The 21,862-nt window shown below is 37.3% G+C and overlaps 1 protein-coding gene across 1 annotated transcript in view; it reads right to left on the bottom strand.

The window, feature by feature from the left end:
* CECR2 (CECR2 histone acetyl-lysine reader) overlaps positions 1-21,862 on the bottom strand; it is a 180,054-nt gene that overhangs the window by 136,954 nt on the left and 21,238 nt on the right. The window lies entirely within an intron of this gene.

Raw genomic sequence — 21,862 nt, 5'->3', positions numbered from 1 at the left:
AGAAAAGAAAAGAAAAGAAACAGACTTATAGAGAAAGAATTGATGGTTATGGGGGTGGGGTGGGGTGGCGGGATGGGTTAAACAGGTAATGGGGATTAAGGAGTGCACTCTTGTGATGAGTCCCAGGTAATGTAAGGAATTGTTGAATCACTAAATTATATACCTAAAAGGGATACAAACACTGTGTGGTACTTAACTAGAATTAAAATTAAAACTTAAAAAAGCCCCCCAAAATCCACAAATACAAAGAGAAGTATGAATTCTTCACTACCACAGAAAAGATTTGTAGAAGAGAATTTATTGGTAGAATTAATGTAAAAGTTGTGCTGCATACTAATGGGGACTGCCAACACTGAAAGAGAGTCTAACAAATTTAAAGTGTAAGTTTCTTTTCCTATTTAAAGAAACTTTAACCTGTGGGGCACCTGGGTGGTTCAGTTGGTTAAACGTCCGACTTCAGCTCAGGTCACGATCTTCTGGTTTGTGAGTTTGAGTCCCATGTCTGGCTCTGTGCTGACAGCTCACAGCCTGGAGCCTGCACTGAATTCTGTATCCCCCTCTCTCTCTACCCTCCTCCATTCACTCTCTCTCAAAAATAAATAAACTAAAAAATTTTAAATATAATAAACTTTAACTTTACATATGAAAATTATTAGACAATGCAGATGACCTATACTGAAATTCTGAATGGTCACGTTTGTTTTTATCTTGTTCAAGTCACCTTACTAGTGCTATTTTCTGATGGTATGACTAAAATTAATCCGTACCACCATTACCCCACCTTGCTATTTTTTGGGGGCCATTGTAAACTATATACAATATAAAAAGTCAAATTATGTTGAGATAATCAAAACCAAATATAGCATTTGACTTCCAAACTGCATTACATAAAATGGCAAATATATCAAGAATGGTAAGATATGCTCTTCTATTCAGTTAAGACGTACTACAATTTGGGGCACCTGGTAGGCTCAGTCAGTAGAGCATGTAACTCTTGATCTCAGGGTTGGGAGTTCTAGCCCACACCGACCATAGAGCTTACTTATTTAAAAAAAAAAAAAAAAAAAAAAAGATTTGCCACATTTTTGTTATCACCAGCCAGCCAAACAGTTCTAATAATAAATGCACTCTACCAATCCACAAAATATATTATAATAAAATCTCTTTGTATGCCTAAAGGTTAGCACATAGATGCCATACCACCAGAATTTTCCAGAATATAAAATACTGGATTTTCAGGCTTTCCTATATTTGGATATAAGTCACATTGTTTCCAAGAATTCAGATACTTTTGGCCTCTAAATGATCTTATTTTAACTACAGCTTAAGATACTTCACTAAATGAGAATATTATATGCTAGCACATTTTTTTTTTTTTAAACCAGCACATTTTAAAGAGAAGACAATTCGGGGTGCCTGGGTGGTTCAGTCAGTTAAGGGTCCGACTTCAGCTCAGGTCATGATCTCACAGTTCGTGGGTTCGAGCCCCATGTCGGGCTCTGTGCTGACAGCTAGCTCAGAGCCTGGAGCCTGTTTCAGATTATCTCTCTCTCTCTCTCTCTCTCTCTCTCAGAAATAAATAAAACTTTAAAAAAACTTAAGAGAAAAGTCAATCTGACTCATCTTCTAGAAGTACAACATGTCACTTTCCATTCTCTCTGGTTCATAGTGAAAGGAGTGATTTTAGATATTGTACAGTACTTTAGCTTTGTACCTTACCCCTTTTTCTTTATTTAAGTTTATTTATTTTGAGAGAGAGAGAGAGAGAGAGAGAGACCATGAGTAGGAAAGGGGCAGAAAGAGAGAGAGGATCCCAAGCAGGCTCTGCACTGTCAGCACAGAGAGCAACGTGGGGCCTTAACCCATAAACTGCAAGATCATGACCTGAGCTGAAACCAAGTGTCAGACATTTAACTGACTGAGCCACGCAGGCATCTCTGTACCTTATATCTTTTTATATGGACTTATTTCTTAGGGTGAATTAAAATTTTATCTCGAGTGCCTTGAGTTTCAAAAAACACTGTGAAGTAACCAGAGAAATTAAGGATTTTGTAAAACTAGTAACTGTTAATTACTACCCTGGAGTCATCCAAAAAATGTTGTTTGTCTATCAGCATTTCTCTGGAGGAACATATAAAATATGAAGGAAACTATGGGCCATGTCATACTGCCAGTGCTCTAATGAATTATATCCAAAACACCAGTCATGTACCCATTTACATCTGAATTATTCTGTTAAGTTATAAAAATCTTCATTTAAGGGACGCCTGGGTGGCTCAGTCAGTTAAGAGTCAGACTCTTGAGGGACGCCTGGGTGGCTTAGTCGGTTAAGAGCAGACTTTCGCTTAGGTCATGATCTCGCGGTTCGTGGGTTCGAGCCCCGCATTGGGCTCTGTGCTGACTGCCAGCTCAGAGCCTGGAGGCTGTTTCAGTCTGTGACTCCCTCTCTCTCTGACCCTCCCCTGCTCACACTGTCTCTCTCTCTCTCTCCTAGAAATAAATAAAACATTTAAAAAAAAGAATCAGACGCTTGATTTTGGCTCAGGTCATGATCTCCCGGTTCCTGAGTTCAAGCCCCACACTGAGCTCTGCACAGACAGTGGAATTCTCTCTCTCCCTCTCCCACTCTCTCTCTGACCCTCCCCGGCTAGCACATGTACTCTCTCTCTCAAGAATAAATGAAGTAATTAAAAAAACAAGCAGTCTTTATTTGAAATACATAGCAGAAAGCAGTTCACCCACTGTTCTACCTTAGTAGCATACTGAATGAAAAAACTGGGCCAAAAGGACAGGGTAGAACGTTGAATAAAAAAGGTTAAGAAAATAATACTAAAGTCAATAACTTAGACGAAAAGCTAACTAAATGTCCGTTAATAAGTAAGACTGCACAGTAAAAAGAAAATAATTCTCCTTTATTCAAATACTTAGACACTACAGGCAACAACACGAATGGCTTCTAGGTGAATTAAGTTACTTTCTTACACACATTTTTATTCTCCAACTAAGAGACAATTTAATTAATAAAATATTTTAACACTGTGAACAAGTAGTTCTTTATAAACCACACCTCAGGAGTTAATCCTTGGTTAGAAATAGATGCCTTAAACATGTAAACACTCCCCAAGAGGTATGTCCATTAAGAAAGGCTCAAGGTAAATTACATACAGTCTCTGGCCCATACTAGCTATAATTCACTCCAACAATTTTTCTCCCTAGAAAGCATGTGAAAATAATCCATGGATAACCTTCTATCTACTCAAATTAATTTTTCAGGTTTATCATTTGCCAACTAAAGTAATTCACAAAGTACTTGCAATACACTTCACCATTCAGTCATTAGTGAGAACCACTGTCTTCCTAGAGACCTACAGTGATTCTGGAATCTGTTTTCCAAATGCACATGAAATTTAAACTAGATTTAAACCATGTATCTAGCTTACAGAATTGTTTGGATATCCAAAATTCAGGCTAAATGCCAAATGAGAAGCTGGCCTTAAAGACCTGCAACAAAGAGCATCCTCTGACATCAAACATTTTGTTTTTCCTGCTGCTCAGATCTGCAGATCTGAAAAATGCTAAAGGAATAAGTGAGTTAAAAGCCAAGTGTAGCAAGCTTGACCAAATGGGGAGGCAATCACAGCTAGATAGGCCAACACATTAAGGTCATACGTTAAGAACAATTATAAGCAAAATATAAGCAAAAATAGACCCTATAGCCTCCAAAGTGTGACTCTAGATTGTAAAGAGCATTTGCCTGGAAACAAAAAAAATTGGCAAAGGAATAACTCCTATCCTCCGCTGCTATGAGTATACAACTTATCCCTGTTTTCTTGCATACTCTAGCTCCCAGAGTCAGAAATATAAACTTGCTTCTTTATTCTTCTCACAAGAATAATTTTCTGATTCTGATTCCTTTATTGGAGGTTCCACAATATTCACAAATAGCTCTCATCTAAAGCCAGCCTCAAAACTAACTACAAAGTCTGCAAAAGACCTAAGGCTCTGCAACAAGTATATTTCCAACAAGATTAAAGAAAGGTTTGTTGTCCCAAGAGAGCATATGGAGGTTGAGGCCAGATAATCTCCACCTCAGAGCAGTTTTGAAGGGGGTGTCAGGCGCTTCCTGAAGAAAATTGTAACAAAGGTAATCACAAGTCAGAATGGAGCCTATCTGCAAAAAGAGAACATCTTCCCCAAAAGAGACTGTAAATGCACACATAAATAGACTGGCTATATCTATAATGCCATGAGAAAGGGAGATGGCTCTGCTCCCTCCGGGTGATGTCTCCAAAGAATGTGGCTATGGTTCCAACTGTCATGTGCACCAAGGAAGCCCACCAACCATCTCCTCATAAAGACACAACAGACCACTAATGAAGACCAAATCATATTTAATCTTCACCATTTACTTTGAAAAGCTTTTACAGCCATACTGAGGGACTCCTAGACACAATCTTCCTAGCCTCAGGAGTCCTAATTTACCTTTAGCAGAGCCTCCAAAGAAAAGGATTTTCCCACCTTTTCTCTGATCCCACAATCCCCTTCCAACAATTACCTGTGTTGAAGGTCAGACAGAATTGAAACAGCCCTCATATCCCTCCACCTGTGAATGCCACAGGACTTTGAACTTGGAGCCAAAGGCTTCTTCAGTACTATGAATGGGAAAGAAGCCAAACCCAAGCCTGCTTCAGGCACACACACATACACACACACAAAAACAAAAGTAGCTGAAGAGTGTAAGGGGTGGGATAGAAAATTAAAATGAAAAGGAAAGCCAGAAATGGAAAATGAAGTGTAGCTCTAAGAAATAGAATGACTTTATTAATGGGGGACTTAATCAATCACACTATTAAGACTCAACGGTGACAAAGCCGATTATCTTATTTGGGGAAGCAGCCTGAATAAAGAGAAACTATACTTTCCCAATCATAGCTAATCATAATAGATAAGAACACCAGAATTACAACCACAGTTATGGGTCACCATTTATTTGACATACAGAAGAAATGAGGCAATTTATCAGAATATTAGCCATAACAATGACAATTGAAAATATCACTTTAAAAAAATGGGTAACCTTGAGCACAGAAATTCCAATATCAATTTTACCATAAGGAAAAGCCAGGTACATACATATAAACAAAGATGTCACCTTAGCACTGTTAGTTTAAGAATGGGAAAATCCTGATGCCCAACAACAGGGGAATGTTGGCATAGCCATATCTGATTATAATGACAACATTACAAATCTGCATAAAATATGAAAAAATGTTCATGTATTACTTTTATTTACTTATTTTTAAACTGAAGCATAATTGACACAAAATGTTACATTAGTTTCAGGTGTACAACATAGTGATTTAACAACTCTACAGTAATGCTAGCTATGCTCACAAGTATAGCTATCACCTCTCACCATACAATGCTATACAATGCTATTACAATACCACAACTACATTACATGTTACTTTTAAAAGGACATAAAATGGGTTCCTGCTTGGCTCAGTTGGTTGAGCATCATCCAGCTCTTGGTTTCATGATCCCACAGTTCATGAGTTTGAACCCCTCGTCAGGCTCTGTGCTGACGGTACAGAGCCTGCTTGGGATTCTCTCCCTCCCTCCCACCTGCTCGCTCGCGCGCTCTCTCTCTCTCTCTCTCTCTCTCCCCCTCTCTCTCCCTGTCTCTCTGCCCCTCCCCTGTTGTATGAGCACACACACACTCTCTCTCAAAATAAATAAACAAAAACTTTAAAAGCACATAAACCATTATATCATATAATAATATAATGATGCCATATATTGAAAAATTATGTCTGCCTATATAGACATATACAGATCAAAAGAACTAATTATAATTTTATTTTCTTCTTTTCACTTTTCTCAATTTTCTAAAGTTTTCACAATAAAATTTTTTGCAAAAAAAAGTACTATTTTAAACTTTGACATTTACTTAAGTTTACTTTTTGATAATTAATTAAGAATTAAACTAGAAACCTAAGTGCCAATGGTCTGGATTTTACTAAATGAATGGAAAGAGAAGAACTCTATTATGACCTACGTAATCCAAATCTTCAGTTCTTTGTATCTCATCTCTGTATCTAGCATTTCCAAGTCTATTCAACCTGACAATTTCAACAAAACCCAGATTTTACATCCTAAGTCCATTACATCACATTCTTGTACTCAAGGGAGGCGCAGATGGATCTTTCACACTGGATTGGACAGCAGGAACTGATGGCCTGGTTCCAAAATGCTAAGCCACCATCTGCAGCCTTCTGTTAATCCTCTCCATCTCATCTGTCCCATTCCCAATTCTTTTTATATACCCATTGCACAAGTAATCAAGATTTGCCCTCCAGGTGGCTCTTCCCATAAGGCAGGTAGAAATATAATATTAAATTAATTCTCAAAGCAATGCCTTCACATTATTCTCTTAAATCCAAAAATATTACTCTGTACCTAGTGCTAAAAGCTACAGAAAGTATTAATAAAAGAATATAATACAAAGAACCTAAGAGTCCACCTGATAAAAGAGAACTCATAAGTACAAAACAATTTGAAAATGTTTTAAGTCTCTGCCTACTATTAACTGCTAGGCTTGGCTACCTAGGTTCTAACCCCAACTCAACCCACTACTTTATTGTAGGACCTTGGCTTATGTCCTCATCTGTAAAACTATGAGTTTAAGCTAAATTATCTCTAACATCCTTTCCAGCTCTTAACCTTCTGTAGCTCTAGAGATAATAGATCAGGAAAAGGAAGATAAATGGTCTTGCAACAAATCCTTCCAGAATGTTACAAATTATCTATAAGCAGAAAAGGAAGATTAAAAACCAAGTGAACCTGGCAAAGGGGAAAAAAAAATCTCCAATCAATAAGAAATCTGTTCTCATTATATAAGCAAGGTGATCAGAAAGTAAACAAAAGTATACTCTTCTCCCTTCCATTAGAGAAATCCTGAAGACCATTGTCAGTGAAAGGGAACAATACCTTAGAAAAAGAAAAATATTAGAACATTTACTGATTATCTACTACTATATGTAAAGAAGCTCTTTATGAGGCGCAGTTAAGAACACAAATACGCAAAAAACATAGTTCCTGCTTTTAAGGAAGTTTATTTCACTAATTATTTGGTAAATATTTACTGAGCACCTACTATGTACACAGACAATTCCAGGTACTCAGGACTTAAGAGTAAAAGAATAGACAAGATCCTTGTCCAAATGAACTCACACTCTTGGGGGGGAAATAGTCAATAAAGTAAACAAAAAACATTACTGCAGTAAAATAAAACTGAAAAGAACAGTATGACAGAGAGTGACAGGGTTAGGAGGAGACGCAGAGATGCTACTTTAAACTGGGTGATCACAAACAGAATGTGAACAAGTATCGAAACCTGGTGATGGAAATTCACTGTATTCTTCTCTCTACAATATTTACTTTAAATTTCTAAAGCCAAAGATAGGTAGGATAATCGTAGAAGATTTCACTGAAATGACATCTGAGCTAAGATTTAAAAACTAGTAACAGGCCATGTTCCCCCATGCCTTCCAGATAAAGGAAACAGCTGGAGAAAAGGGCATATGAAGCTCAGATCCTTTATGAGACAGAGAAAAAAAAAAAAGCTAATGTGACTACAGCATGCACTAGGCAAGGCAGAAAGATTTTGTGGGGACCCCACTAAGCAATGGTAAGGAATTTAGAATTTATTCTAAATGCATGAAGCTATTGGAGGTTTTTAAGCAGGAATGAGACTATAGAATATACTTAAATATGGTTTCCAAATTATAAAACAAGATAATTAGGTACTAAACCAAGTAATCCAAAATACATTTATTCTTAATAATTGGATGATTTAGATCTAAAGCATCTTTACCTCCCTAATCTGTTTATTTAAGCTGAAACTGAAATTAGTTTCTAATTCCAAGCACATCAAAGGGCACTTAATTCAGTACCTGGAAAAAAGGTGGTTCAGAAGCACCCTGGATGAGAAAGAAGTTGGTGTAGGATTGAAAATTTGTCACAGATGTCCAACAAAAATTCTGATCAAACAAAAATGTGGGCTAGAATTTCAGGCTTTAAAGATTTCATTTAAAGAAGAATGTATTCTGGCTACCGTGACAGCTGTCACATAAATAAAGCGGAAACTGAGGCTTAGGACAGATGAATGACTTGCCCAAATCACACAGATAAGAGGAAAAACAGGGAGGTTGGAATGTGAAGTTCTCATCTTGATTTCCTGACCAATGTTCTTTCCAAAGCATCATAAAAAACCTAACAGAAAAGTAACTTAGAACCTATAAAGACAGAAAATAAAGTAGGAGGTTTCCTTTTGGGGTGATGAAAATGTCTTGGAACTAAACAGAGATGATAGATGCACAACATATTAAATCTGCCAAATGCCATTTAATTATACACTTTAAAATAATTAATGGTTAATTTTATGTTAATTTTACCTTGCAATATAATGATTTATAAGCAATATGTATTTGGCTATTAAGATAACCGAAATATAGTTCTCAGATATATTTGTTCTTCATTCACATTCCTGAAAAAAATTCAGAGCCACTAAGGGCGCACAGGTGTCTTATTACTAATGAAGGTGATTTCTGGAACCCACCAAAGGGCAGGAACTTCTTGCCAGGAGGCCCAACCATATGATTAGGAGATTGGAACTTTCACCCCCATCCACCCCCAATTCCAGGGAGAGGAGAGGGGCTCAGATAGACTCAAACAATGCCCAACTTAGTCAATCATCACCATGCAATGAAGCTCCCATTTAAAACCCAAAAGGACTGGGTTCAGAGAGTTCCCAAGGCTGGTAAACACCTGAAGATGTGGGGAGCATAGCGTGACTGGAGAAGGTATGGAAGCTCCATCCCTTTTCCCTATACCTTGCCCTACATATCTCTTCAATAAGACACCGATCTGTATTCTTTATCATATCCTTTAATATATTAGTAAATGTGTTTTCCTGAGTTCTAGGAGTTGTTCTAACAAATTAAAAGAGCCTACAAAGTAGATCCTGGTAATTTCTGTTTTAGAGCCAGTTGGTCACAAGTACAGATAAGAACCTGGACTTGCAACTGGCATGTGAAGTCCAAGGAAAAGTCTTTGGAAATTCCAACCCGTAGCCAGTGGGTCAGAAGCACAGGTAACAGCCTGGGGCTCACAACTGGCATCTGAAGTCGGAGATGGGGGGCAGTTCTAGGACTGAGCTCTTAACCTGTGGATCCAATACTATCCCCAGACAGACAGTGTCAGAACTGAGTTGAATTCTCCAGATAATTCCTCCCCCAACAATGGAATTGGGTCTGAGAACTCAAAGAGTTGGTGTCAGGAAAGGATACCACAATTTTAAAAATGAACTTGAAAAGAACAAAAGTGACTTTTGAACAAAAAGAGGTGATGACAAAGACTATGTCTTAAAGCAGAGTTCTGGAGATCCATTTTCTAATCAAAACTCAAAATAAGGTGGATTAAACCAAGGTTTCTTAGGATTGACAGTACGGACATTTTGTGCCAGAGGACTGTTTTCTTCTAGAGAGCTGTCCTATACATTGTAGGATATTTGGCAACATCTCTGGACTCAATGGATACTACTGACCTCACTAGTGACCTCTCTGCCCCAGCTGTGACAACCAAAATGGTCTCCAGACACTGCCCTAACCCTCTGAAGTGTAAAGGACACCCTGCTAGGAACCACTGTTAGACAAGGACCTAACTTTCTGTATTTTAATTTCCCCAACCATTGGTTTGCGCATCTGTAAAATGAGAGGTTGAAATAAGGTCATCTTATTCAAGGTCTCTTCCAATTCTGTAATTCTAGTCCATACGTTGTCCATCATCTATGATTTAAAATCCAGTGCATGGGGTTCCTGGGTGGCTCAGTTGGTTAAGCATCCAACTTTCGCTCAGGTCATGATCTCAAGGTTCATGAGTTCAAGCCCTGTGCTGAGCTCCGTGCTTGTCTGAAGCCTGCTTCAGATTCTGTATCTCCCTCTCTCTCTCTGTCCCTCCCCTGCTTGCACTCTGTCTCTTTCTCTCAAAAATAAATACACATTTAAAATCCAGCACAGCCTTCTCTTTCACCAACCTTATCCTATGTCTTACCAGACTATCTGTTGCAAGGACATGATGAAACAACCAAAGAAATGGCTTTACACTGAAATTTCCTCAAACAATAAACCTGGCATTGAAGAGGGTTCATCTCAAATTTCTATCCAAAAGAAGTGCTGGTATAAAAGCTTTTCCTTTAAGACCCAAGAGCACTGTTTTGTTTTGTTTTAATGTTTATTTATTTATTTTCAGAGAAAAATGAGAGAGCTCGAGCAGGGGAGGGGCAGAGAGACAGAGTCCCAAGCAGCCTCTGCGCTGCTAGTGTAGAGCCTGATAGGGAGATCATGAACTGTGAGATGATGACCTGAGCAGAAAACAAGAGTCAGACACTTAACCAACTGACTCACGCAGGTGCCCCCCTCCCCCACCCAAGAACACTGTTAATAAATACTCAAGTTGTCAGAGGACTATAGTTTCTGGACCTGTATTTTTGTTCATTCGTACTTAATATGCCTCTTAAATAAGTTACTTCTCTTGAACCTGACTGAAACATATGCATCTTACCAGAGTTTTCAAGGATATTTAGGCTTCTCCATTTTCATAGAATACCCCAAGCCTACTGGGCAATAAAGGGTTAATTTAACTGATTCTGTGTACGCTCAAAGAATTACAAGCAACTTCATTTAATTATTAAATAGCCAATTGGGTAATCTCTGTGGCTGATTAGTGCATTAATGAAATAATATCCTCCGGTTCAAAGCTGTCATTCCAATCAGGAAACTGCTCTGCAACTAGAAGAGCTGACAGGATTTCCAAGGATTCGAGCTACAGATTTGGAAAAAGAGAAATGAATCCATTTCATACTTCACTCCTTTTCTAGTAAAAGATTTTTAAAGTTCTTGTATTGACATATAGAGCATTCTAATCAACAACAGTAGAATCCATATTCTTCTCCCAAGTGCACACAGAACACTTAGAGAAACCACACTCTGGGCCATAACACAACTCTCCATAAATTTAAAAGGACATCAGTGATATAAAGTTATCTTGTCTGACCAAAATGGAATTAAATCAGAAATCAAATAGAAAGCTCTCTGAAAAAAAAACCTCAAATATCTGAAACTAAATAACGTACTTCTAAATAATCCATAGATTCAGGAAGAAATCAAAGGGAAACCGTGAAACCAAGAAGGCTTTGCTCTAAAGTGGGGAGCAAGACAAGGAGGTCTGATCCGGCAACTTCTATTACACATTTTACGGGAAGTTCTAGACAGTGCAATAAGACAAGAAAAAAAAAAGGTGGTATTCAGATTAGGAAAAAAGCAAAAGTATCTTATTCACAGGCCATATGATCACCTATGTAAAAAATTCAAAGGAATCTACAAAAAGGCTTCTAAAAGAGCTGAGTAGAGAAAGGTTACAGAATATAAAACCAATATATAAGGGGAGCCTGGATGGCTCAGTTGGTTGAGCATCTGACTTCGGCTCAGGTCATGATCTCACACTTTGTAAGGTCAGGCCCCACGTCGGGCTCTGTGCTGACAGCTCAAGGCCTGGAGCCTGCTTTGGATTCTGGGTCTCCTTCTCTCTCTGCCCCTCCCCCGCTCACACTGTCTCTCTCTCTCTCTCTCTCTCTCTGTTTCTCTCTCTCAAAAATAAACATTAAAAAAAAGAACACAAAACCAATATACAAAACTCAACAGTATATTTATATACTAGCAAAGAGTCTTTAAAATATTCAGTTTTTCAGGGGCNCTCCCCTGCTCGCTCTGTCTCTCTCTCTCTCTCTCCTAGAAATAAATAAAAATATTAAAAAAATAAATAAATAAAATAAAATATTCAGTTTTTCTGTGCAAAATTAAAGAAAAAAACAAACAAATGGAGAGAGATACATTTTCGTTGAACAGAAAACTAAATACTGCTACTGCATCTGCTTTCCACAAATTGGCAAATACATTCAACAACATCTCAATAAAAACTGAAGCAGGCTTTTTAAATAGAAACTGATAAATGAATTCTAAAATTCATACATAAATGAATATGTTTTTAAAAAAGGACAAAAGTAGCCATAATAACTAAAAATGAATAGCAGAGTGAAAATTATTAACATTACTTAATATTATGACTTATTACAAAGCTACAGTAATTAAGACAATGTGGTATTAGCCCACAAACAAACTGAGTAACACAGAATGCACAGTCCAGAAAAAAGTCCATAGGCAACTGATTTTCAACAAAAGTAGAAACACAATTCAGGAAATAAAGGATGGCCTTTTCAACAAAATAGTGCTAGAACACATGCAACAAAACAAAAATAAAAAACCTCCCCCCAGGGGTGCTTGGGTGGCTCAGCTGATTAAGNCCCGCTCTTACTGTCTCTCTCAAAAAATAAATGAAACATTAAAAAAATTTTTTTAACGTATTAGAAAAAAACCTCGCCCAAAATAAAAGCTTTGATCAATGTCTCACGCGATATGCAAAAATCAATTCAAAATGATTCACAGACTGGGCGCCCGGATGGCTTAGTTGGTTAAGCAACCACCTCTTGGTTTTGGCTCAGGTCATGATCTTATGGATCATGAGCTCAAGCCCTGTGTTGGGCTCTGCGCTGATAGCACAGAGCCTGCTTGTGATTCTCTCTCTCCTTCTTTGCCCCTCCCCACCTCAAAACACAAAAACAAAAGAAACCACCAACATTCATAGACCTAAATATAAAATCTTAAACAATAAAACTTCTGAAAGGAAACTTAAGAGAAAACTTCTGTGACCCTGAATAAGGACTATTTCTTAGATATGATAATAAAAACTCAACTATAAATGGATAAATTAGAATTCACCAAAATTTTAAATTCTGAAAAGAAAAACTACAGACTGAGAAAAAATTTATGTAAAAATCTTACTTCTGAAAAAAAAATATTTCTGATAAAAGACTTATACCCAGGATATATACATAACTTACTACTGACAACCAAANAGAGAGAATTGAAACCGGGCTCCACACGGTCAGCACAGAGCCCAACACAGAGCTCAATCTCATGAACCATGAGATCATGACCTGAACCAAAATCAAGAGTCAGATGCTTAATCAACAGAGCTACCTAGGCATTTCCCTCCCCGATTTTTTAAATAGGCAAAAGATCTTAGAAATTTCACAAAAACATGTGAATAGTTATTAAATACATAAAAAGTTGCTGGACACTATTAGCATTAGAGAGATACCAATCAAAGCAACAATGAAATACAACTTCACACCTACTAGATGTCTATAATCAAAACGACAGACAATAACAAGTATTGATAATAATGTGGAGAAACTCGAACTCTTACACATTGCTGTTGAGAATATAAACTGGTATAGTCACTTTGGTAAACAAGTTTGGCAGTTTATTATTAAAAAATTAAATATAACCCCAATCCTACTACGAGGGCCCTACCCCAGAAAAAAGAAAATATACAACCACACAACACCTATTAGCAAATACATACAGCTATTACTCATAAAAGTCAAAAAGTAGAAACCACCCAAATGTCCAGCATGTGATGGATAAACAAAAAGGAGTACAATGGAATGCTTTTCAGCCAGAAAGTAAGTATTCAAACAAGAAAAAATGAAGATATGTATACAGCACAGTCAACCTAAAATAACTCCCAATGGTCAAACCAATAACAATTTGAGAAAAAAAAAAGTATTAGATTCAAACCCACAATAAAATGAATACCCAGGAGTCTATACAGATAACACAGACTAAGCAGACATAGTAACTAAATATCATGTGATATGCAGGATTTAAACCTGAAACAAAAAGACACTGAGGGAAAACCATTGGTGTCCAAATAAAGTTTGTAGTTAATAATTTTGTAGCAAAGTTAGTATCTTAGTTTTGACAAATGTACCACAGCTATATCGGATTAAAAGTTAGGAAGTTGGGTAAAGGGTACACAGCAGGGGTCAGCAAGCTATAGCCCAGAGGCCAAATCCAATCTGCCAACTGTTTTTATAAATCAAGTTTTATTGGAACACAGTCATGCTCGTTCACTTACTTGCTGTCTATGGCTGGTTTTGCCTTATGTTGGGAGAGTTGAGTACTTCCAAGAATGATCACTGGGTCCACAAAGCCTAAAATATTTACAATCTCATTTTTTACAGGAAAAATTTGCTGACCCCAATACACATGAACTCTGTATTGTCACTGTAACTTCTTTGTAAATCTAAAATGATTCTAAAATTAAAAGTTGGTTTTTGTTTTTTAAGTAGGCTTCACGCCCAGTGCAGAGCCCAATACTGGGCTTGAACACATGATCCTGGATCAAGACCAGAGCCGAGATCAAGAGTCAGACACTTAGCTGACTGAGCCACCTAGGCACCCCTTAAAAGGTTTTTTGTTGTTGTTGTTGTTGTTTTTAAGTTAAAAGTTCACCTACCATATTATCTAGCCACTCTACTTCCAGGTATTTACTCAAGAAAAATGAAAGCACTTGTTCAAAGAATGGCATACAAATGTTTGCCAACAGGTAAACTAGATAAATAATGGTACATCCACAAAGTGGAAAAGCAACAAAAAGAAATGAGATATTAACATAGTCTGCAACATGGATGAATCTCAAAATAATTATGTTGAGTAGATGAAGAGCAACCCCCCCCCCAAAAGGTATATACTGTATGATTCCACTTATATAAACCTCTGGGAAACAAATTAATATACAGTGACAGAAACACATCTAGTGTTACCTAGGAAAAGAGAAGTAGGGAGGGATAGTAAGTAAGGATTACAAAGGGGCTCAAGGAAACTCTTGGGGATCATGGATATGTTCACTATTTTTACTGTGATAATGTACAAGTGTCTACATATATCAAAACTTATCATATTGCACATATATGTATACATATATACAATTTATTGTATGTCAATTATATTGCAATAAACCTGTTTTTCTTTAAACAAATTACACTGATAAAATATTCTTCTAGTCTTCCAATCTCAAGCAGTGGTATGGAGAAACAGACTAATCCATCAACAAAATCCTTCAGCTGCCAATTTCTATAATCTACTTCTCTTCCTTCCTCTAGAATATTTATTGTTTGGAGAAGGGTTTTAAATCACAGCCACACTTGTTTTAGAAGTCTGAAGGCAATCTTGAGTAGACAAGACTCTCTTGGGGTCCTGCCAACAAACGCTACAGAGGCAAATGAGATCACACTTACCCAGATAAGCATGTTACTTTCAGAACAAATTTCCTCCCCCTATCATACACCTTTAGAACAACCTCTCTTCTATCTCTGGCCTTCCCAGACTTGCTGTCTTTATGCTCTTAAACCTGGGAGAAAAGAAAATGGCAGCCAGCACAGGAGTTAGAACACAACTTTTTTTTTAATCCTAGAGGATAAAAAGACAAAAGAGTTTGGAGATGGTACAGGCATACCTCTAAAACACTGCAGGTTCAATCCCAACCCGTCACAATAAAGCATATATTGCAATAAAGTGAATCAAATGAAATTTTTTATTTCCCAGTGCATAAAATGTTATGTTTACACTACCTAATCTATTAGTATGCAATAGCACTGTCTTATAAAACAATGCACACACCGTAACTTAATTTACAAATACTATATTACTAAAAGACTCTAAACCAATCATCATCTTGAGATTTCAGTGAGCTGTCATCTTTTTGCTTGTAGAGGGTCTTGCCTCAACATTGATCAGGCTGTTAACTAATCAGGGTGGTGGGTGCTGAAGGCTTGGGTGACTGTGGCAATTTCTTAAAATAAGACAATGAAGTCTGCCACATTGACTCTTCCTTTCACAAACCTCTTTTGCTGTAGTCTGAGATGCCATTTGATAGCATTTTATCCACAGAACTTCTTTCCAAATTACACCCTGCTGCTGCTTTATCAACTAAGTTTATGTAATAGTCTAAATCCTTTGTTGTCATTTCAACAATCTTCACAGCATCTTCACCAGGATTAGATTCTATCTCAAGAAATCACTTTCTTGAGAAGCAACTCCTCATCCATTCTGGTTTTATCACGAGACTGCAGCAATTCAGTCATGTCTTCAGGCTCCACTTCTAATTCTGGTTCTCTTGCTGTCTTCATCCCACATGCAGTTACTTCCTCCACTGAAAGTCATCCACGAGCACTGAAATCAACTTTTTCCAAACACCTGCTCATGTTGATATTCTGACCGCTTCTTGTGAATCACAGATGTTCTTAATGACATCTAGAATGATGAATCCTTTCCAGAAGGTGCTCAACTTATTTTGCCCAGATGCATGAGAGGAATCACTATCTATGGCAGCTATATAGCCTTATGAAATGTACTTCTTAAATAATAAGACTTAAAAATTGAATTACTCCTTGATCCATGGGCTGCAGGATGGATGTTAGCAAACAGAAAAACAACACTATCAGAGCTATTAGGTCACTGAGAGGAATATTCTGAAAGGAATCTTTCTTTCTGACCAGATCTCAACAGCAGGCTTAAAATAGTTAGTAAACCATGTTGTACACAGATGTGCTGTTATCCAGGCTTTTGTTATTCCATTTGTAAAGCACAGGTAGAGTAGATTTAGCATGATTCTTAAGGGCCCTGGAATTTTCGGGTTGGTAAAGAAGCATCAAAACTTAAAGCCATCAGCTCCATCAGCCCCTAGCAAGAGACCCAGCCTGTTTTGGGCCAGGGGATGCCTGGGTGGCTCAGTCAGTTATGCATCCTACTCTTGATTTCAGCTCAGGTCATGATCTCATAGTTCCAGAGTTGAAGCCCCATGTCAGGCTCTGCTCTGTCCGAAGCCTGCTTGGGATTCTCTCTCTCCCTCTCTCTCAAAATAAACAAACATTTAAAATAAATAAAATAAAATAAAATAAAATAAAATAAAATAAAATAAAATAAAATAACGTTTTGAATCAGGCACTGACTCTGCCTCTCTAGCTATGAAAGTCTTAGATTAGCATCTTCTTCCAACAGAAGGTGGTTTTGTCTGTACTGAAAAGCTATTGTTTTGTGTAGTCACATTTGTTAATGATCTCAACTAGGTAAGATTCTGGATAACTTGCTGCAGCTTCTACATCAGCACTTACTCTTTCACCTTGCACTTTTTTATCATGGAGATGGCTTTTTTCCTGAAACCTCATAAACCAACCTCTGCTAGCTTCAAACTCTTCTTCTACAGCTTCCTCACCTCTTTCAGCTTTCACAGAATCAAAAGGTGGGCCATGCCCAGGATAAGGCACTGACTGAAGGGAATGCTGTGGCAGGTTTGATCTCCTAAGCAGACCACTACAACATTCTCCCTATCAGCAACAGGGCTGTTTTGCTTTCTTATCGTTTGCATGTTCACTGAAGTAGCATTTTTAATTTCCTTCAAGAAGGTTTCCTGTGCATTCACAACTTGACTAGTGGAAGAGGCCTAGTTTCCAGCCTATCTTGGCTTTCAACATGCCTTTGCTCACCAAGCTCCATCATTTCTGGCTTTTGATTTAAAGGGAGAGACATGAGATTCTTCCTTTCACTTAAGGATCATTGTAGGGTTATTAATTGGCCTAACTTCAACATTGTTGTGTCTCAGGGAATAGGGAGGCCTGAGAAGTAGAGATGAGGGAACAACAAAGCCAATGAAGCAGTCAGAACACATGCATTTATCAATTAAATCTGCCATCTTGTATGGGTGTGGTTCATAGAATAGAACCCCAAAACAATTACAAAACCAACATATAAAATCACTGATCACAGAAACAAATAAAATAATGAAAAAGTCTGAACTACTGTGGAATTACAAAAATATGACATAGAGACACAAAATGAGCAAATGCTGTTGGAAAAATGGAGCTGTTTTGCTCAACCCAGAGTTACCACAGACCTTCAATCTGTAAAAAATACAGTATCTGCAAAGTGCAATAGAACAAGGTATACCTGTAGTCTCTAGCTTCTGATTTAACCTCATTTAGCTCCCCACAAGCACCTATACCACTTACTCTCCACCTTACTGTATACCAGATACCACCCCTCTTCCTCACTCAACCTGAGTTTGACATTAAAATTAAAGATAATCCTAAAGATTACTTTGAAACTATGTTCTAGGGGGGAAAGATCTGGATTTTTTTCATCTCCAAAGAAATTAATAACATGTTTACAAAAAAAGTATGTAAATAAAACACTCACAAATGATTACCCAGGTCACACTAAAATCTGTTTATTTTAGACAATTCCCTGCATGTTCAAAGAAATAGCAGACACTGTCAATGCCTTCAGAAAGTCTAAAGGAAAGTGAGGGAACTTTGGCAAATATGGAAACCAAATTTGAATTTTAGATTAAAAAATACCATTTTAGAACTTAATATAAAATGTATCCAACTATGACATGTTAACTTAAGAATTAGGGGCACCTGGATGGCTCAGCTGGTTAAGCAGCCGACTTCAGCTCAGGTCATGATTTCACGGTTTGTGGGTTCAAACTCCACATCTGGCTCTGTGCTGATAGCCCAGAGCCTGGAGCCTGCTTCAAATTCTGTGACTCCCTATCTCTGTCTGCTCCTCTCCCACTGCTGCTCTGTCACTCTCAAAATTAAAAAAAAAAAAAAAAAAAAGAATTACAATAAGCCAAATAATGAAAAAATAATTGCCACACTAGCATTAGCACATCAGCCTTAAATGTGGGGCCCAAGATTTGAAGACATGCTGAAAGAATATATTTCCTAAATTTTAAGCTTCTGGTGAAATTTTCCCTTTAATTCAAACACAGAAAATTCGGAAAGGATAAAGTTATATGAAAACGCACTTTTTAGTAAAATCCAGAATTTTCCACTCATGGTATACTCATTCATAAGTGTATTTATGCTGATCCTCCTACCCCAAATCACCATTTACCTCCTCCACTATTCAAACCCAGTAAAAGACCTGGGACTTAGAACCATAACATGTTAGAGCTAAAAGACAACTTGCCTCACCTAAAGATGAGAAAACTGAGGTCCACAGGAAAAGACCTGCCCAGGTCACAAAGCTAAAACCTAAAGTTAGGCCCATCCAAATCTGGTGTGCTACCTCCTGAGCCTTTTAACTACACCATTTAATGAGGCCTCCACATTTTCTGAACTGGAAACTTCATTTAAATGCAGAGTCTGATTCAGCACATCTAGTGTGAAGTCTGAGAGTCTGCATTTCTAACAAGTTCCCAGATGATGCTGAAGCTGCTGGTCTCAGAATCAGAGATGGAGATGGAGTATATGGGTCTGAGAGCACTGGATTCAATCCTATCCAATTTAACCTTATTATTTATGATGTTATTTATGACTCTCAAATCTGCATTAAATCTCTCTACGCTCCAGTTTTCTCAATTACTTGGTAATGACCAAATGAGATAATTCACATATTAACCTGTAATTCTTGGCACTTACTCAATGTTTGGTAAATAATGGCTAATTTCAGTACAGCTTTTAAGTTGGTACTATAAGACTTATTTTACATGTTTTAAGGCATTTATTTCTCACATTAACTCAGTGGATAGGTACTCTCATCCCCATTTTTTAAAGATGAGGAAATTGGGTGTAAGAGCAGGTAAGTAACTTGTAAAATATACAGGTACTGAGTTTGGCAACGGGAAACAAACTCAATCAGGTTCCACAATATGTATTCTTAACCACACCACTTCCAATAAATGTTAACCATTCTCAGTATATGTTAACTGTTCCTTTTTCCCCAGCCAGTAACTCTCTTCTTAACTCCAAATCCCCATTCATAATACTTTAATTTTCCACCTAGACCTCAAACTAATATGTCCCATACCTACCCCCTTCACCCCATATATTATGAAACCTTTAAATTTTCTTTCGAAGCATTAATGGTATTGTGGTTGTATGGGAGAATGTTATTTTGTTGCTCTTAGCCAATGTACACTGTTTTTAAGAGTGAAATGTCACGATGCATGCATGACGGAATATGAGTATTTGTGTGTATATACACATGCACACACATACACAAAGAAAGAGAAGATAAACAAATGTGGTAAAATAACTACTGAATCTAAAGGGAGAGTATGTGGGTGTTCACTGTACCATACTTTCAAATTTTCTGTAGGTTTGAAATCTTTAAGTAAAATAAGATAAAAACTAAGTAAACAAATTCATATAATCAAATGATAATATGAAGTATCAAAGTAACAGATTTATTAGTTCCTCTTCTCTACTTAACAGGTTTTTTAATGTTTATTTCTAAGAGACAGAAAAAACTCGAGTGGGGTAGCAGCAAAGAGAGAGGGTGACTGAGGATCTGCTGACAGCAGAGCTCTATGTGGGGCTGGAACTAACAAACTGGAGATCATGATCTGAGCCAAAGTCAGAAGCTTAACCAACTGAACCACCCAGGTGCCCCAACCAGTCTTTTAATTAAACTTTTCACTAATTGTAAATTCATACGCAGGTCTAAGAAATGATAGAGAGATACTTGTATTGCTCAGTTCCCCCAAAGGTAACATTTTACAAAACTATAACATTACGACCAAGACACTGACATTGATAATATCTACAAATTTTATTCATATTTTTCCAGTTTTTACTTCTATTAATTTACATTTGAGTGTACATTCATAACTTTTTATTCCATTAATCTACAAAGTAAGCCATTAAATACTAGAGGAATCAGACATAAAAAATGAGTTGTGCTGGCTTTTTAAATTATGCTGTACCAGCACTTTGATAATTTATTCTTTATTTTCATCATCAAAATCCAGTTTGCAAAACTAACACACTGTTAACATTGATGTTCTGCAGTACCACTGCAACCAACTTTGGAGAAAAAAACCCCTTCGATCAACCTAAAAGGAAGACTGGTCTTTGCCAATGTGGAATGATTCTCTATGCTCCAGAATTAAGGTGGGGGGAAAAAAATGAGAACTTTGCCTCTAAGAGTTAGTCCATTAGGCTAACAAAACTGTTTCATTCAAATATAGAAATATAGCCCATTTCTTAGAAATTAAATGAGGAACAATAAAAATAGTTTTTATACACTATCAACAAAAACACTTAAAAAGTAACCCTCAAACTTCTAGAAGAAAACATGGAATAAATTGTTACAATCTTAAAGAAGGCAAAGATTTCTTAAAAACACTGCCAAAAGTATAAACCAAAAGAGAAAAACTAGACAAACTGAACTTCTCAAATTTAAAACTTTCTGCTCTTCAAGAGACACTGGGTTTTTTTGTTTTTTGTTTTTTGTTTTGTTTTGAGGGAGAGAGAGCACAAGCAAGGGAGAGGCAGAGAGAGAGAGAAAGAGAGAGTGAAAGAGAGAGAGAGAGAGAGACGGAGGGAGGGAGGGAGAGAGAAAGAGAATCCCACGCAGATTCCATGCTATCCACGCAGAGCATGATCAGCCAGATGTGGGGCTCAAACTCCTGAACCGTGAAATCATGACCTGAGCTGAAACCAAGAATAAGACGGTTAACTGAATGAGCCACCCAGGAACCCCAAGAGACACTGTTAAGAGAATGGAAAGACAAGACACAGACTGGAAGAAAATATTTGCTAAGTGTCTATCTGATAAAGAACTTAATAATGCTGGAGGAGTTGGAGGATGGACAAAACAGGTGAACGAGGACTAGGAAGTAGAAGTCACAGAGATAAAGTATAGCACAGTGAATATGATCAAAATATTGTAATAATGTTTTATGGTAACGACACTTACGGTGGGGAGCACCAAGTAATGTATAGATTCGTCAAATTCTATACTTTGTATACCTTAAGTTAATACAACATTGTATGCCAACTATACTCCAATAATAAAAAGAATTTTAAAAGGGGCACCTGGGGAGCTCC

The sequence above is a fragment of the Crocuta crocuta genome, unplaced genomic scaffold (assembly GCF_008692635.1).
Source record: "Crocuta crocuta isolate KB4526 unplaced genomic scaffold, BGI_CrCroc_1.0 scaffold72, whole genome shotgun sequence".
Taxonomy (NCBI): domain Eukaryota; kingdom Metazoa; phylum Chordata; class Mammalia; order Carnivora; family Hyaenidae; genus Crocuta; species Crocuta crocuta.
The sequence above is the reverse complement of the archived record's forward strand: the minus strand, read 5'-3'. Positions and strand labels throughout refer to the sequence as shown.